This window comes from Halichondria panicea, chromosome 1 (assembly GCF_963675165.1).
Source record: "Halichondria panicea chromosome 1, odHalPani1.1, whole genome shotgun sequence".
In the NCBI taxonomy this organism is placed as follows: Eukaryota; Metazoa; Porifera; class Demospongiae; order Suberitida; family Halichondriidae; genus Halichondria; species Halichondria panicea.
Window position 1 is genome coordinate 8,860,198 of NC_087377.1, and position 16,292 is coordinate 8,876,489.

The following is a 16,292-nucleotide window of genomic DNA, read 5'->3' on the forward strand; positions in this document are numbered from 1 at the left end:
AGCTATACATTACAAACATACCCAATAATTAAGGATAAGCAGCATTCTTGCTTGCACACGACAATTGAACTGTTGTTTATAGGCTCAAAGTAGGGGAAATTACACCAACATAGAAAACGTTACAGGTAGATCTACAGTGAGTAAACAGTTCCCAAGTGTGTCTTTAAACATTCATGCCCTTTTTTCAAATACCTCCTGAAACATCACCTTAATTTTTCAAGTGATTTCTCTTGTACAGGAACATCCTTTGTATCTACTACGACCGGATCTGATACAAATAGCGGGGGGGGTGCTCATCCGTCTTGTTTGTGGTTTATAGTTTACTAGTAAATATAAGTGTGTATGTGCAACGGCTTCATGGAAAGTACGACAGGAGTATGCACACAGAGCATGCACATAGACTCGATCTTTGTACACTATGAGAAATGGCAAACATTCACTCTCCACGGCTCAACAGAGAAGCAGACACGCTTTATCGAAAGTGTTTACAATCAATGTACCATTTTCAATTTAACCTACGTTTGAGCCTAAAAACAACAGTTCTATATATAGATGCTCCAATTGTAGTTCAATTAAGCAAGAATGCATCATGGTCTCAACCAGCTAGGCCAGTTACCTGTCCTCCTATACAGAAAGCTAAACATGCTCTTCCATCATCATGCAAACCTAAAGACAAGCATTAATTTTTGTTCTTGCCACAGTAGGTGTTTTGTAATGTAGCTAGAGGTACGTACATGTGTTATACAATCTTTTGTCATTGTGGTCTTGTGTAACACAGGCTATCTGGCCTGCTATTTAGTTAGATTCAACTAGATTACTCTCACAGTAAATATTGACATTAACATGTGTTCTTATCACCATCATGTGTCCATCACATGACACTTACATAATACATAAGATAATTGAATAAGATTACAATGAATAACATAACTAGAATAGGCTATCATCACAATTTCCCCTCCTGAGAGAAAATCTCGTCCTCGAGATTGGCACAGTGAAGCCGAATGTAACTAATTACCAAACAAAAACAAACAAAAACAAAAACAAACACAGTTATATACCAGCCGAAGCTGTTCGAGATCTCGTCATCGGTCCAGTATGGGAATCGGGTACAACTTGAGGTATAGTGCGGTGTTGCTGGTCACTAGCAATCTGGGCGTACTTGCGTGGAGTAGATCCTCGCCACGACTGATCAGGAAGTTCTTCATAACATTTTCGAACACGGTTTAGGGAAACAAAAATTGATTGAGACTTGGGTTCGTCTACAAGTCGAACTTCTGCATTCGTCAGTGTCAAACTCAAGACACGAAACGGTCCATGGAATGGTCTTGCAAACTTCCAAGTTTTGCCTTGAACTTCGCTTGGCATGTGAACCATGACGCGTTGACCAACTTCGAGGTTAGGTTCTTTGGCTGACCTGTCATACATACTTTTGATGTTTCTGTTTGTCTGTAATGCACTCCTGGGCTGTTTGCCATGCACTGGACAGTCCTGCTACCAATTCTGTTTTATAATCGTCTAGATCTACCACATAAGGTGAGCGCTCGCGCGAGAGAGCTTCTAGCACTGGCAACGTGGGGTCTCTACCGTAAAGCAAAAAGAAAGGCGACTCCCGAGTAGACTCTTGTACCGAAACACGGTAAGCATACAAAACATACGACAAATGCCGATCCCAGTCATGACCAAAGCGCTCAACTGTCTTTGCCAACATCTGAATGACATTGCTGTTAAACCGCTCACACAAGCCATTAGTTTGCGGATGGTACCCAGATGTGTTGAGTTTTTGCACATCAAACAATTTGCATACCTCAGCTACCAGCTCCGAAAGAAAGTTAGCACCACGATCAGAAAGAAGCTCGTGTGGTGCTCCATGCCGACAGACAACATACTCCACAAACATCCTCGCAACAGTTTCAGCTTTCTGATCTGGAAGAGCAACAACTTCCACCCATTTGGTAAGATAATCAATGAATACCTATGCATATTGATTTCCATCAAGAGTTAAAGGCAACTGCAAAACATCAACCCCAACTTTCAAAAACGGTCCTCCAACAGTAATAGGTTGTAGTGGTGGCTTGATAGACCGACTCTGACCCTTCCTAGAAGCACAAACCAAACATGACCGACAATAGTGCCCTGGCCACCTCATAGATTCTCTTTTCCGCAAAGTGCCCTGAAAATCTACCATCATGTGCCTCCTGAATTAAACCCTCTCGTCTCTCCTGTGGAACAACTAGACACCACCTGCCAGGAGTATTAGCACACTCATGATAAAGAAGGCCATCTGTCAAATCAAAAGCCTCACTGTTAATAACCACCTTCCTCGCCTCTGCATCATCACCTGGCAACGTACCATCTTCAAGATAAGCAATAATTGGCTTGAACTGAGAATCTTTACGCTGTTCGAGTCTGACCCCCTCACTCTCTGCAACTACACATGATACCGATGCCACTGGATTCCTAGACAAAGCGTCTGCACAGCTATTTGTTTTCCCTGGCCGATATTTGATATCAAGGTCCATCTCCTGTATAATCAATGCCCAACGGGCCAATTTAGCAGAAGGGTTGCTAGTACTGAAAAGAGAAGTACAAGCTGCATGATCCGTGAGTACAAGACAATGATGTCCCAACAAGTACGACCGATAGTACTTCACTGCCCAAACAATTGCTAACGTTTCAAGCTCTGTGATGTGGTAATTCCGCTCATGCTTGTGAAGTGTCCGAGATGCATATGCCACTGGGTGTACCTGTACCTGACCCTTCTCGTCCTCCTGTGCCAAAACCGCACCTAACCCTGCCAAGCTAGCATCAGTTTCCAAAACAAAGGTATGTCCAGGGCCAAACTGAGGGTAGGCTAGAACTGGGGCAGTACAAAGCAAGTTCTTGAGCTTATCAAAAGCTCCCTGACAATGTGTTGTCCACTCAAACAAAACACCCTTCTTGGTGAGTGCAGTTAACGGTGACGAAACTGCTGCAAAATTCTTAATGAAGCGTCGGTAGTAAGAAGCTAACCCCAAAAACTGTCGAAGCGTGAGAACATCAGTTGGTACCGGAAAGTGCTGAACCTTCTCGACTTTGGACACATCTGGAGCAATCCCCTGCCTAGAGATAGTGTGACCCAAATACTTCACCTGTTCCTGCAAAAAGACACATTTTCCAACTTTCAGCTTCAAGTTAGCTGCCCGCAACCGCTCAAAAACAACCTGCAAATGCTCAAGATGCTCTTCAAATGTCCGTGAACACACCAAGATGTCGTCGATATAGACAAAACAACTCTTCCCATCAATCCCTCCAAGAACCGTCTGCATCAAACGCTGAAAGGTAGAAGGAGCGTTACATAAACCAAACGGCATCCGATTAAACTCAAAGAGTCCACAATGCGTGGTAAACGCTGTCTTTTCCTTGGCAGATGAGTCAAGTGGAATCTGCCAAAACCCTGAAGAAAGATCAAGAGTGGAGAAAAATCTACCCCTACCTAGGGTGTCCAAGATATCTTCTATGCGAGGAATGGGGTAGACGTCCTTTTTAGTGATTGCATTTAACCTCCTAAAGTCTACACAAAACCGTGTTGTTCCATCCTTCTTGGGGACCAATACGATTGGACTAGCCCAAGGACTCACAGAAGGTAAGACCACACCCTTGGTCTCCATGTCGGCAACCATCCGTGCTATTCTTTCCCTATGCACAAAAGGAGTACGTCGGGGATACTGCTTGATTGGTGCATGGTCCCCTGTGTCGATCTTGTGCTGAGCGACTGCAGTGCATCCCAACTCATCATCAGATAAAGCAAAGACATCTCTATAGGCAGCCACCAATGCCTTCAACTTGTCATTGTTCCGTGGAGCTACGCTCACAGGTCACTGTATGATATCCAAGAGCTTCGTTCTCCTGTCACCACAGCAACGTGAGCAGCGTCCATACATGTTCCCTCACCCTCAGGGAGTCCAACAACATCGGCCAACTCGTGTTCAGCACTCTCCAAAAGAAGTTCAGCTTGACCTAGCAACGTTCCCTCCTCAAGATACACATCTCTCTGGTGATAGTTCATTACTGGGATCAACACCTTTCCTTGACTGTTTACACTGACGAGAGACTCCAAGGCACCAAGTCCATGTGTCTCCAAAGAACATGGATCAGGCTCAAAAACAACACACTCACCCTCTTGCAACTCTATATCAACTGCTGCCTCAACAAACGACCTAGGGATAGCCTAATCAAATTCACGGAAGCTGTAGTGACTGGGACTGAACCTGCCATCCTAAGAGGTATACCATTGCGATCAAGAAACAAAAGTCCCAGAGCTGGTGCTGCATTCATCCCTATCAAACAATCCTGACTGCTGTTTGGCTGCACAAAGAAAACAGTGGGCACCGATGTTCCACCTGCCTCTACTTGCAACGTCACTTGAGCTGTGACATTCAGCTCGTGTTGACCTGCCACTCCATCCTTACCATACAAACGTACTGTTGCTTGGAAATTGGATTACACTAGCATATAATTGTCATGATTTATTATCCTCGAGACAGAACCGTAAAATTAGTCATTAGATTTGAGGCATGCAGGATGGCTATTTAGCTGCAAAATTCAGCCACCTCGCTATTGCGGCCAAACTGCACTGTCCCAAAGGTAACCAGATTAACAAAAGTCAAGAAAATTTAGCGATAGATGTGTCGAATTTTACCAAAGCTTCTAAGCAGCGAAGGCATGTCATTGATTAGCCTCCTTTACTGGCCTCCCCAAGAGAAGGCCTGCTACTGACTGCTTGCGCATGCGCAAAATTATTAGATATTTTTTCCCGTGAAATGTCCTATAATAACAGAAAATATCCTGACAAAGTGTATTGAAAGTCATACACAGAGCTATTATAGCTAGCTAGCTATCACAGCTGTAGGTTTCTTGTAGCACGGAGTGAAAGCTGACAATAGCCTAATGACAGGCCATGCCCATCTAATACTAACTTTGGTGAAAGTCTACTATACTATGCTCTTGTCAGCTTTCACTCCGTTCAGACGATTGTCCTTCACACTGTTGCTAGCTTTGAGGTATTTTGTTAGCATAGCAGGCTAGGAGTAGCTGTCAGAATACTATCAGATATGGGCTAGAAACCTTCAATCGAACTTTCTATCTACTTCCTTCAATCCACTTCCGTTTGTTGTGATGTCACTGTTTTACTGACCATAAACGCAGTTATCCGGATCCGGCAAATGGTTAGCGCATGCGCAAGCAGTCGATACCAGGCCCACTTCCCTGATAAAATGCGGCCTGGCCCAAGCCGCCAAATTAAAGAACGCCAATTCGGTTTAATGCTGTTATTAAGGCGTCATAGATATTTTGACTCAGATTTATCAATAAGTCATCAGTATATATATAGTGGTGAGTATACATGTGTCCTACAAATAAACGTTTAATTAGAGCACTGAAGTGCAAACCCTCGGCGTTAATTTGGGGTTCAATGAAGTCTATACCGTATAGCGGGTAAGTTTCGTGGAGTAAAAATTCGTTCAACTCGAGAAATGGTAGTTTTCGTGAGTAAAAATTTCGTTTAGTCTCGTGGCTGCACGGCATTTCTACGTTCAGATAAGCCACGCCTACGATAACATTTCGTGGAGGTCAGCCTGCCCACGAAAATAACGAATATTTTACCCTACGAAAATTACCCGCGTTAAAGCCTCGTATACATCTATAGGCCAACGTGCAGGTTCAAGCTTCTTAGCTTCTTAGCTTTTACTCACTTTTATTTGACAACGAAACTTTACTGCCAAATTTAAAACTACTACCTATGAGGCTATATTCATGGTACAAACCCAGTGCTATCGCCTCCAAGTGAGCAGACTCAAATACACAGAACGACAGACAGACTGACCGACTACTATAACCCGAGTCGCCGCGGCATGGCCTCAGGTTAACGGTATCTTGAACAATGGCCCTATGTCTATCATCTAGTATGTCAGGAGTGAATAATCCACTGGATTCCAGTTCAAAGGTCGTGCACATGCACAATGAAAATAGTAATGCTAGTGAAGTCTGATTACCAAACATGCATGATTACTTGCATACAGTTTGTTTAATGTGTATAATGATGTTTGCATTCTTAAACGTATACAGTTTTGACTATAGATGGTATATAATACTAACGATCAATCGCAAGTGGCAATATATTGTTATCACTTAACCCTTCACCTGCTATTGACTCAATATAGCGAGTCATAAACACGTGCCCTGCACTGTGTCCATCAGAAACCTTAAAAGTTCAGAGCCAACCCTTAAAAAGCTGCTATTTCGCCCATGTTCGAGTATCTCACCAATGATCAAATTCCTCGCTATACAGAATCAGATGTCAGCGGACCAGCATAACAAGTCACCACAGCACCATTCAGTGACTGATCAACTGGCATTGCCGCGCAACACAAGAGTAGACATCCTTGTGGGTTGATTCAGAGCACTGATATATTAATGATAAATGCTTCACACATCTGAGTTGGTAGAGTGAGTAACAGTAGCAGTGCCAGAGCACCAATCACCCAACGAGTCAGATCGCCAGTGCTGTCATGAGAACAGGTGAGGCTAGCTGACGGTAGTGTCTGGACATACTTGTAAGGCCCCATCAGTACAGTCTCACAGTACCACCATCCACTGCTATACTGCATGCATATGACTTCTAAACTCTGCTCACAGCACCTGCAGATTATTTCAGTAAACATGCAGCTGTGTCATATGAATCTTTTAACTTGCGTGAATATGATTTTAGTGAACAGACCACAAAACCACAAACACTAGAGAGTCATTGAGTATGACAACTGTTCTGCAAACTGGTTTCCATACACCTTGTACTGCAACCACAATGTTGTGATTAATTATCTGTCTGTGTTATTTTAGTCCACCCACACATCACAAAATTAAAGGTCAAAGGATATCTCAAAGTGGATGTACATGCTGTATACTACGTACTGCACAGCATTTATCACTCCTGCTTCCGAAAAATCCAATCTCGAGCAACTCCTTGTTCAATTTTGGTTTACTATGCAGCGGTATATAGTTGTACCCAAATAAAAAGTAAATATATACATGCAGGATCGACCACAGTTAGCTCACATTATTTTGGCAAAATGAAGCAAGCAGCTGAGCTACCATCGCAACAGAGTGTGGTTACGCCTCGAGGCATAATAATGTTATATGATTGCAAATAACCACTCGTGTGTGATGATCAGCACAATTAACTTAGTATAGTCTGGGGGCCAGACCTTTTCTCAGAGGGGGGAGGGGGAAGAGAGAAAGAGTAATCCTAGCTCTCTAGATTTTGCCTCCGAGCTGTATTAGGTCTGGCCCCCAGACTACAGCACAACTATTATAGTCAGCTCCACTCCCTCAACTCACTATGTAGATTTACACGTATAGCATAACGACATCGGTAACAGACAGAGGTAAGCACCGGGGTGGGGAAACCTGGATGAAGTTTAGTGAAATTGACCAGCGAACATTACAAATAAAATGTGGTGTACTCAACGGTTAAAGCTGATTACATCATAGATACTAGAGGAGGAGGATTGGAAACGAGGTCACGTGCGCTATCAATCCTACACAATAGCTCTGGCTAATCTGCGCTATGGTGACAAGAGGGTTAAATGAGTGGCAACGAAGGCATGTTTGAAGCTATTCTTCAACTACCAAGGTAAGCTAAGAGCATCACAGCATGCATCAATCACTGTTTATGATATCCTGGAGACTAAAGCGTTACAAACCTTTTGTAAGCACACAAAGTAGGCTTTTTATATAATTATTCAGAACACTGCAGGAGGTAACTCACTTACAGTACTATTATAGAACTTTAGAACTGTACAACTAACATTTTGCTGTATTGCTTCAGCTAGTTTTTATAATGTACATGCCTATCTTTGATCAATATAATTATCGGCGGAAAGCGGCATATGAAAAGTGCTTAGACTGGTCAAAGTTAAATGTTGCATTTTATCAATTCTGCCTCGCAGGCAATGCAAAAAGGAACGCGGTCTGCAGAATTTGTTTAAGACACGACCACTAGACAGCTGACTGCAATGAAGTAGACAAAAACTACCAGAGGCCAGGGTATCCCACACCCGATATGGGATTCAGCAGACCGGTAAATTCAGGGGTGGAGATTTGCAGGCCGCTCTACAATGCAATGGGCGAATCCAAGTGTAAGTATAAAGAATGCAGATTCGCGCATTTATGCAAATTCTGCAAAAAGCCCCATCCAGCCTCGAAGTGCCAGGATCGTCTAGAGAGACAAACAAGCAAAAAAACTGAGAACTCAACGAACTATACTACTATACATTTCTATTGTGTGCTTAGTCATTAATAATTATGCTATATATTTAATTATTACTCATATATATCAGTTTCAATCTTTTTATGCTTATCAGCTTGCTCATGTGCCGCCTGCTTGCGCATGCATGTGCTTGTCATCCAGACGGGGTAAACAGGTCAATAAGCATTTGTATTGTGTGCATGCAATGCCACATTTTAGCAGCATGCATGCATAGCGCATGCAGGCAGTCTGTATCCAACAAGGTGGCTCTAAATCAGTTGTTCAGTTTATTTTTTTCTACCCTTGCGGCATGACCTTGAGAGCATTCAGTAGTGATACTGTTTGTTCTCACAGTTCCTGACAATGGCTTTCTTTATTTTGCTTGCTGCAGGCTATCAATACGCTGATTTTATATTAGTTGCCCTGGAGCAATTCAGCCAGTCTGAGCATACTGTTGTGACATCGGCTGAGTCGAATTGTCACACCGCTAAATGCCAAGGCCTGGGAAGCCTGTTTGCTGAACCATCCAGATAGGTTGAATTGTTTGCTTATTATTCCAGCAATGGTGTGTTCGATGCGGTTTTCGTTTGCTACAATCGAGAGTCTAAGGTAGTCTCGGTAAGATCCAACATGATCTCAGCTGCTGCACACCCCTCAATTTAGCGGATTATATTGCAAAAGAGTTTGTTAAGGGCCGTACTGTTCCTTGGCACTCATTACCGGCTCAAGTCAGTCGATTTGGAGTAATTCCGAAAAAGCATCAGCCAGGCGAATGGCAGTTGGTTGTTGATCTCTCAGCACCAGAGGGCTAAATGACGGTATTCAAAAACAACTTTGCTCACGGGGTATCTACACGGCTGTAGGGGTTTATCCAAGCCTCATAAATGACGGTATTCAAAAACAACTTGCTCACGGGGTATCTACACGGCTGTAGGGGTTTGTTTATCCAAGCCTCATCACCTAAACAAGGCAGTTCGATCCGATTTAGCTTGGTGGTTAGCATTTATGGAGAAATGGAATGGCATCACCCTGTCTCTACCTGATGCACAACAATTCTGTCGGCGATTGTTACGTCGGATGCTTCAGGTTCCTGGGGCTGTGGTGCATATACCAGGCATCACTGGTTTCAGATCCCATGGGCTCTATCTATATGAAAGTTATGCCGCTGAAAATATCGCAACCAAAGAAATGCTCCCCATCATCATTGCAGCAGCTTTGTGGGGTAGTTGTTGGCAATAATTATGGCAGTAGTTGCAGCACTTTCAAAACGGTTTTGCAGGGACAGACAGATGATGCATTTGCTCCGTTGTTTGCATTTTTCGAAACTTACTACAGGTTCAATCTTATTTCTGAACATATTTGTGGTATTGATAATTTAACTGATGATCTGTCATGTGATAATCTCTCTGCTTTCTTACAGAAGTCCAACCTCTCGGCAACAGCGGTATCAGCAATACCTTTCGAGCTGTTAGAAATGTTGATGGGCTCCAGGCCAGATTGGATATCACAACATTGGATCGAGGCGGATGTTCAACGCTACTTTGAACAAGGTTTAGCTTAGTCTCGCGAGCAGCCGTCAAAGGGGGAAGGACGTCTGGTCGAAGTGGCCGGTTTTCCATGGGCCAATGTTGTCGCACCAATCGGATTGCCAGAATACTAATAATTAAACATTGTGGGCGGGGTTGCAATGTGCTCTGACGTACCGTAAAAAAGGAAACACTTTATCATTATTGTTGCCATGCATAGATGGAAGTATCTATTATAAACTGCTGCAATTCGTGTCGCTACTATAAAGCTAGGATATAAGGAGCTGAAACCCAGTCAAGAGCTAGCTGTAAAAAGCTTAGTAGATGGTAGAGACGTGTTTGTCAGCTTACCTACTGGTAGTGGGAAATCTCTAGTGTCCTACCTGGAGTAATCGATGAGATCAGAAAATCACCTGGCTCTTCATTAGTCATTGTAGTGAGCCCTCTTGTGGCACTGATGAAAGATCAAGTGAAAGCCATGACTGACAGAGGTACTAGTGCAGTTTATGTGGGATCCCCTACAATGTTTTCTGACGACGTTTGACGTTTTATGACAATTTTTATAATGATATTCATACATAATCACAAACATTCCTGAGCCCATGGAAAACCGGCCACTTCGACCAGACGTCCTTCCCCCTTAGACTCGCCAGCCAGCCCTTCCTCAGGGTAAGGACTGGTGGATTGCCTATCTGAGAGTTGTGCCGTTACCTGAATCTGGTAATGACCAATCAGAGTGCAGTATCAATGTCATGTGACATTCTTACGCCCACAGTATTGCTTAGTTAATTCTTTGTGGTAGAATGCATGATAATAACAAAATAATGGATGAGCAAGACTGTGCTAGTGCAAGATTAAGCGACCAAGCAGAGCTTATCAATCAAGCTGCAATTGAGACAAATCCTCCAGTGACTTTAGTATGTAAATGAATTGCACCACTTGTCTTACATTGGAGAAAATCTTTCCAGTCTGGGGATGGAAAGGGCTTGACAGTAGCCTTCTACCACCAGTCTCAATGTTTCTCTGCCACAAACTAAGCAAGGGGAGCTTATTTGTAATTGTGTAGCTATTTGCAACCCACGCATATCAGACATTACAAACCACATGATGATGTCATACATGATGTCATGCAACTCATTAAAATTCCACCGGCACAACTCTCAGATAGCAATCCACCAGTCCCTTACCCCGAGGAAGGGCTGGCTGGCGAGTCTACTTCCCCCTTTGACAGCTGCTCGCAAGACTAGGTTTAGCCATAGATAGTAAAGGAAAGGGTTGTTATAAAACAGGGAATGAGAAATGAGGAAATGAGGAAATGAGGAAATAAGAAATAGGAAATGAGGAAATGAAGAAATAAGAAATAGAAATGAGCTGTTAGGCAGAGCATATCTATGGGCAGAGCAAGTCTGAAGACGAAGCTAACATCTACTGAGCTACAGGTACGTACCTCCTGGTGACAAGTCTCCTGGTGCTCTGCCACCATACAGAACTTATGTTCCTCTGGTACACGGTGTGACACTCCCTACCTCTATCTACTTGTGTGCCATGTACGACTGGCATGGTTCAGACATCAGATCTACCTACGTAACGGTACTTACATGTACTGTCCTACAGTCCCACAGTCTCAAACATTTACCTATGCGTGGCTATACTGGCAATACATTCACTGATTTCACAATCCGGTGGGCAAGTGATAGTCAATGGACTGGACTCAATGTCAACATCTACATATAAGTAACAGCAAAGAAACCTCCAAAACTGTTTGTCAAACCAAGCAAATTCTAATGATCTGCCAGTCCTGTCGTAAAGCTGCAGGAAGTAATGACATTAGTACACTGTACTGGTATCATATCCAATCTCGCTACAGGGTGAAGAAAGCAATTCCCATTACCATTCTCACAAGCAATGCCTAGTGAAAGCTGATGCTACCTTTAAGGAAGAAAGCTCACTGTGCCATCTGAATCGATGGTAAAATTTAATTCTTACAATGTGTCCGACAACCTGTACTGTGTGGAGGTGCCACTATAATTATATATTTGATAACTAAATACTTAGTCACCTACTAGCTTCTTGGCTGATATCAGTCATTACTTTTGTGCAATTATTATTATAATAATGTCATAATTATTGTGATGAAAATTAATGCCATGGTGATGATCGTAACCATGCATAAATATAATAATTATTATTATTATTCTATTTCTTATTTCTTCATTTCCTCATTTCCTATTTCTTATATCCTCATTTCCTCATTTCTTATTTCTCATTTCCTCATTTCTCATTCCCTGTTTTATAACAACTCTAAAGGAAAGGGATTGGAAACACATCACGTGCACCAATGTTTTCAACAGAGCTTGTGTGTCACTAGCCTCGATTCAAGGCCGATTAAAATACGTATTTTAATCGGCCTGGAATCGAGGCTAGTGTGTCACCATCCTACTTACGATTTTTAATGTTATTCATTGCTAGTCAAAAGGTCATTTGCTGTTTTTAAAGCTATATTTTGGGGCCTCAAGATCATTCTTTCAGCGTTCAAGCCAATCAAGTGAGCTATTTGGGTACATAAAAACATAAGCTTTCCAATGGTAGTGGTACCATAAAGTTTGGATGTATATTGTACCCAAAAAAGTGTTTTTCTACCTTGAAAGTTAGGGTGAGTTGTTTGCAGGCGCTTTATTACTCAATAGGAGGTAACAAGGATTGATTGCACGAAAGAATCTTTTTCTGGCATGATTGAGCTATAAGGTGGTATGTGATATAAGAGGCATGTTACATGGATTAGTGAGTTATACTTGGTTTTAATCAAAATTATTCTCGTTGTAGTGACAATTTTGTGGGCACCTTTTCTCAATAATGCTTTGGCAGATTTTTTTTATTTTATTCGTATGTTGTAGTACTCATGCTAGTAAATGAGGTGCAAATGATTTTTTGGAGTGATCAAGACACCCACTATTGATTTACAACAACTTTTACGTACAGTGCATCCAGTCTAAAGAGTAGAATACCAAAAATGTGTGAGTAGTTGTACTTAAATGTAAATATGTTATGATTGGAACATTTCTAAGAAAATCTGCTGATATCATTGTGTAGGCGAATGAATAAGCTACAACATATCCAAAATTGTTTCCATGACAACGTAAGGTGGTGGGTTTGTGGTGATTAATAAAACAGTACCCAATTGTTATAGTGGGTAATCGGTTAGGGAGAGAAAAGGCCAACGGTTTCCGGCTAAGGTTTGGAACTTTGTCACAACATCTATAGATAGTTTGGCTATCTTATGAAAGATTCGATGTTACTTAAATACCTACACATCCTTCGCAGTGCTCAAAATTGCTAGTTTTTAGTGCCGTTTTGGTTAGGGAGAGATTTGAAGAAAATCTCACGGCTAAGGTCTAAAAATTACACGGAGTACTTGAATAAATTGTCTAACTTTTGATAAGAAAAATTTTTCCAAAATTTCTTTAGTTCCAGAGATAATTGATGTTACGTACATTTTTTTACGATCACCCCCATTATCTCCTAAAATTATTTCCCACTACAACAACTTTTGGGGAAATATTTTTGAATCATGTTGTAGCTTATTCTTTTACCTATACAATGGTATCAGCACAATTTCTTAGAAATGTTCCAATCTTGAGCTACATCTAAGTACAACTACTCACCAATTTTCTACTCTCTAGACTGGATGCACTGTACATGTTTTTTAATGTGATTTATATAATTGTCTTTTTAGGATGTGAAGCAAAAAGCTCGTAAGAAAAAATTCAAGCCATCCTCGATCTCAACCAGATCCTACCCTCTCTCAACAAAACAAAAGCATCTAGGAAGATATAAATTCAACCATAAGACACTTAGTAACCTCACCTGTCACCTCATCATTAAGTATACATAATTATATACATGTTTATTTTTGCTTGTGTGTATACACTGTAGTTTTGCAACCACTTACTTTAAACATTATATAATATAATTTATTGACATCCCTTAGAGTACAGTATTACACTTATGATTAGTGTCAAGACTCACAAAGGGAGTTTAGTAAGATAATAAATACATTGTTGTCGTGCTTATATTATGTATATACCGTATATCTTCTAATTTATCGGACAGCAAAAAATAATTATTTTGGAAATTGTCCGGGTATAATTGGAACAGATTTTTATAGAGCATGCAAAGTGTCCGGAATAATTAGAACAAGCAAGCAGCTGCATGCGAGCTAGCTAAGTTTAATAGAACAAGGTACAACTGAATAGTTGCAATAGCTATCTAAAACTAGCTCTCAAAGCTATCTAACTGCAGCACTCTTAAGTCTAATACTTGCCGTCTATGAATGAAACTCAACTTTTCAAGGGTATTGTCCGGATATTTAGAACAAATGTAATATTAAAGCACTGGATTGTCCGTTGTATTAGAACAATGAAAATTGCCCAAAAGAGTCCGATAAATTAGAAGATATACGGTAACTAAAATAGATCTAGCTTTTTTTTACTGATATGGATACCATCATGAAGCCCTTATCCTTTAACTACACTGTCCACAGTATGAGCTTAGACATGCTTAGGGCTCCAGCTTGAGATACTCTCATAATTATACCATGTGGCTTCGATTTATGCCGCAATGGAGGGCCTGTAATCAAGGCTACAATCCGTAAGTAGGAGTGTGACATATGACGTAATGCGTTTCCAATCCCTTTCCTTTACTATCTATGGTTTAGCTCGGTCCACCCAAAAAACTTACAAAAGTGGAATTAATAAGTTTTGTGAGTTTTGTGCTACGTTACGTTTTCCCCCTCAGTTTGTGTCGCTCCCTATTACTCAATCTATACTTTGGTTATATGTAGCTCGCAGTGGTCTATCATATTCCACTATCAATTCGTACCTCTCGGCATTGCATCACCTGCATATCCTTCATAACTTGCCCGAACTTCAGCAAGTGGCTTGGCAAAAATTCATGCTATAGTCAAGAGAGGCATTAGAAAAGAGAAAGCAATCTCTCACCCCCAAAAATTTAGGCTGCCTATTACCCCAGACATTTTGAGGCAGATAAAAGCACTATGATCTGTTGAACCAATACAACCAGATGCAGTCATGCTTTGCAGGGCTGCGAGCTGTTGGTGCTTTTTCGGTTTCTTCAGGTTAGGAGAAATTACTTGCTTGTCCGCCAATGCAGTCAATCTTCACAAGGACCTGCTCCTTGCTGATCTGGCAGTCGATAGCCTAGCCTCGATCCCAGGCCGAGTTTTCGCTTTTATAACGGTTAGGCGAACAACTGGGCCTGGTACTAGTTGTCTGCGCATGCGTCAGTCGTTCGTCAGATTCTGACGAATGGATATTCTCGTTCACTTTTGTGACATTTATATTCGTGTACTATCGTGTACTAGAAGTCAGTTCCCGTTTTATCATTATTGGAATCGATTGGAATGGCTCTTAGCTGAAGCTTCTCTCTTCTCTGAAGCTTATTCTGAAGACTGAACAACAAGGGAAGAGGTATAAAGCTTTGTCAAGCTTGTTAAGGTCAGATATTTTTGTGTGGGCCCTATGGCCGGCTATGCTATCAAGTCTTGTTCATGTTTGGCAAGAATGTAGGTAGACTATAGTTTCATCATTAATATGGTGGATCAAGTGAAGAGTGTGAGCTAGAGAACTTGGTGCTGCCATCATCAGCTCGTCGACAATGACACTATAACCGAGAAATTTAATATGTATAGATCTACACGTATTTAAAATGTCTACTTCTCTGCAATGGCTAATATCCAGCTATCCCAACAGTGCTCCTCTTGGCTATACTAACGGACGAGACTGGACAGTTTGAGGTAAGGGTTTAACCGTCTTTGGTTTCTTTTAATATTGTCCTATACTCACAGACACAGGACTGGAGTATGACCTGCTCATTCGAGCGTTGCTGGGTAGCTCAGAGACATCAAGAGAATCTACATTTTCTCAAGCAATGAGTTACGAGTTGGGGCCTAGAATCAGAGAAGTCCAGCAGCCTGCTGAATCTTTTTGAAACGTAATTTGAAGGCATTCAATCATCCTGAAGTTGCCCTGGGTCACTGTAATTGTGCTGCAGCACAACTGGCAACTCCCCAGGCCTTTGTGAAGCAGCTCCCTATGTGCATCTTTTGTGTACTCACTCTGTGCATTTTCTGTGTAGAAATTTCTATTATTGATTTATTAAATATTTTTGCCGACCACAAATATACAATGAAAATTTGACGCATGCGCAGACAACTAGTACCAGGCCCAGTTGTTCGCCTAACCGTTATAAAAGCGAAAACTCGGCCTGGGATCGAGGCTATCGATAGCCATGCTGCATCTCTGTCACCTTGAAGCAGTCCAAAACAGACCAATTCCGGAGAGGTGCGCGATTTATGCCTTGTAGCAGCCCTTTTACAATACATCGCGATTCGAGGTCCACATTCAGGACCCTTGTTTATTTACGCCGACGGGAAGTTCCTGACAAAACATAGCTTTGTTCCACGC

The 16,292-nt window shown here is 41.8% G+C and overlaps 1 protein-coding gene and 2 long non-coding RNA genes across 3 annotated transcripts in view; 2 read left to right on the forward strand and 1 right to left on the reverse strand.

Moving 5' to 3' along the window:
- Positions 1 to 16,292, reverse strand: part of LOC135340597 (uncharacterized) — a 93,996-nt gene that overhangs the window by 6,295 nt on the left and 71,409 nt on the right. The window lies entirely within an intron of this gene.
- On the forward strand, positions 12,225 to 13,788 carry LOC135341875 (uncharacterized). Its single transcript, XR_010396680.1, has 2 exons — positions 12,225 to 12,355; positions 13,544 to 13,788. It is a non-coding gene; the product is annotated as an uncharacterized LOC135341875 (long non-coding RNA).
- Positions 15,021 to 16,007, forward strand: LOC135341862 (uncharacterized). The gene is made up of 2 exons (XR_010396678.1): positions 15,021 to 15,622; positions 15,674 to 16,007. It is a non-coding gene; the product is annotated as an uncharacterized LOC135341862 (long non-coding RNA).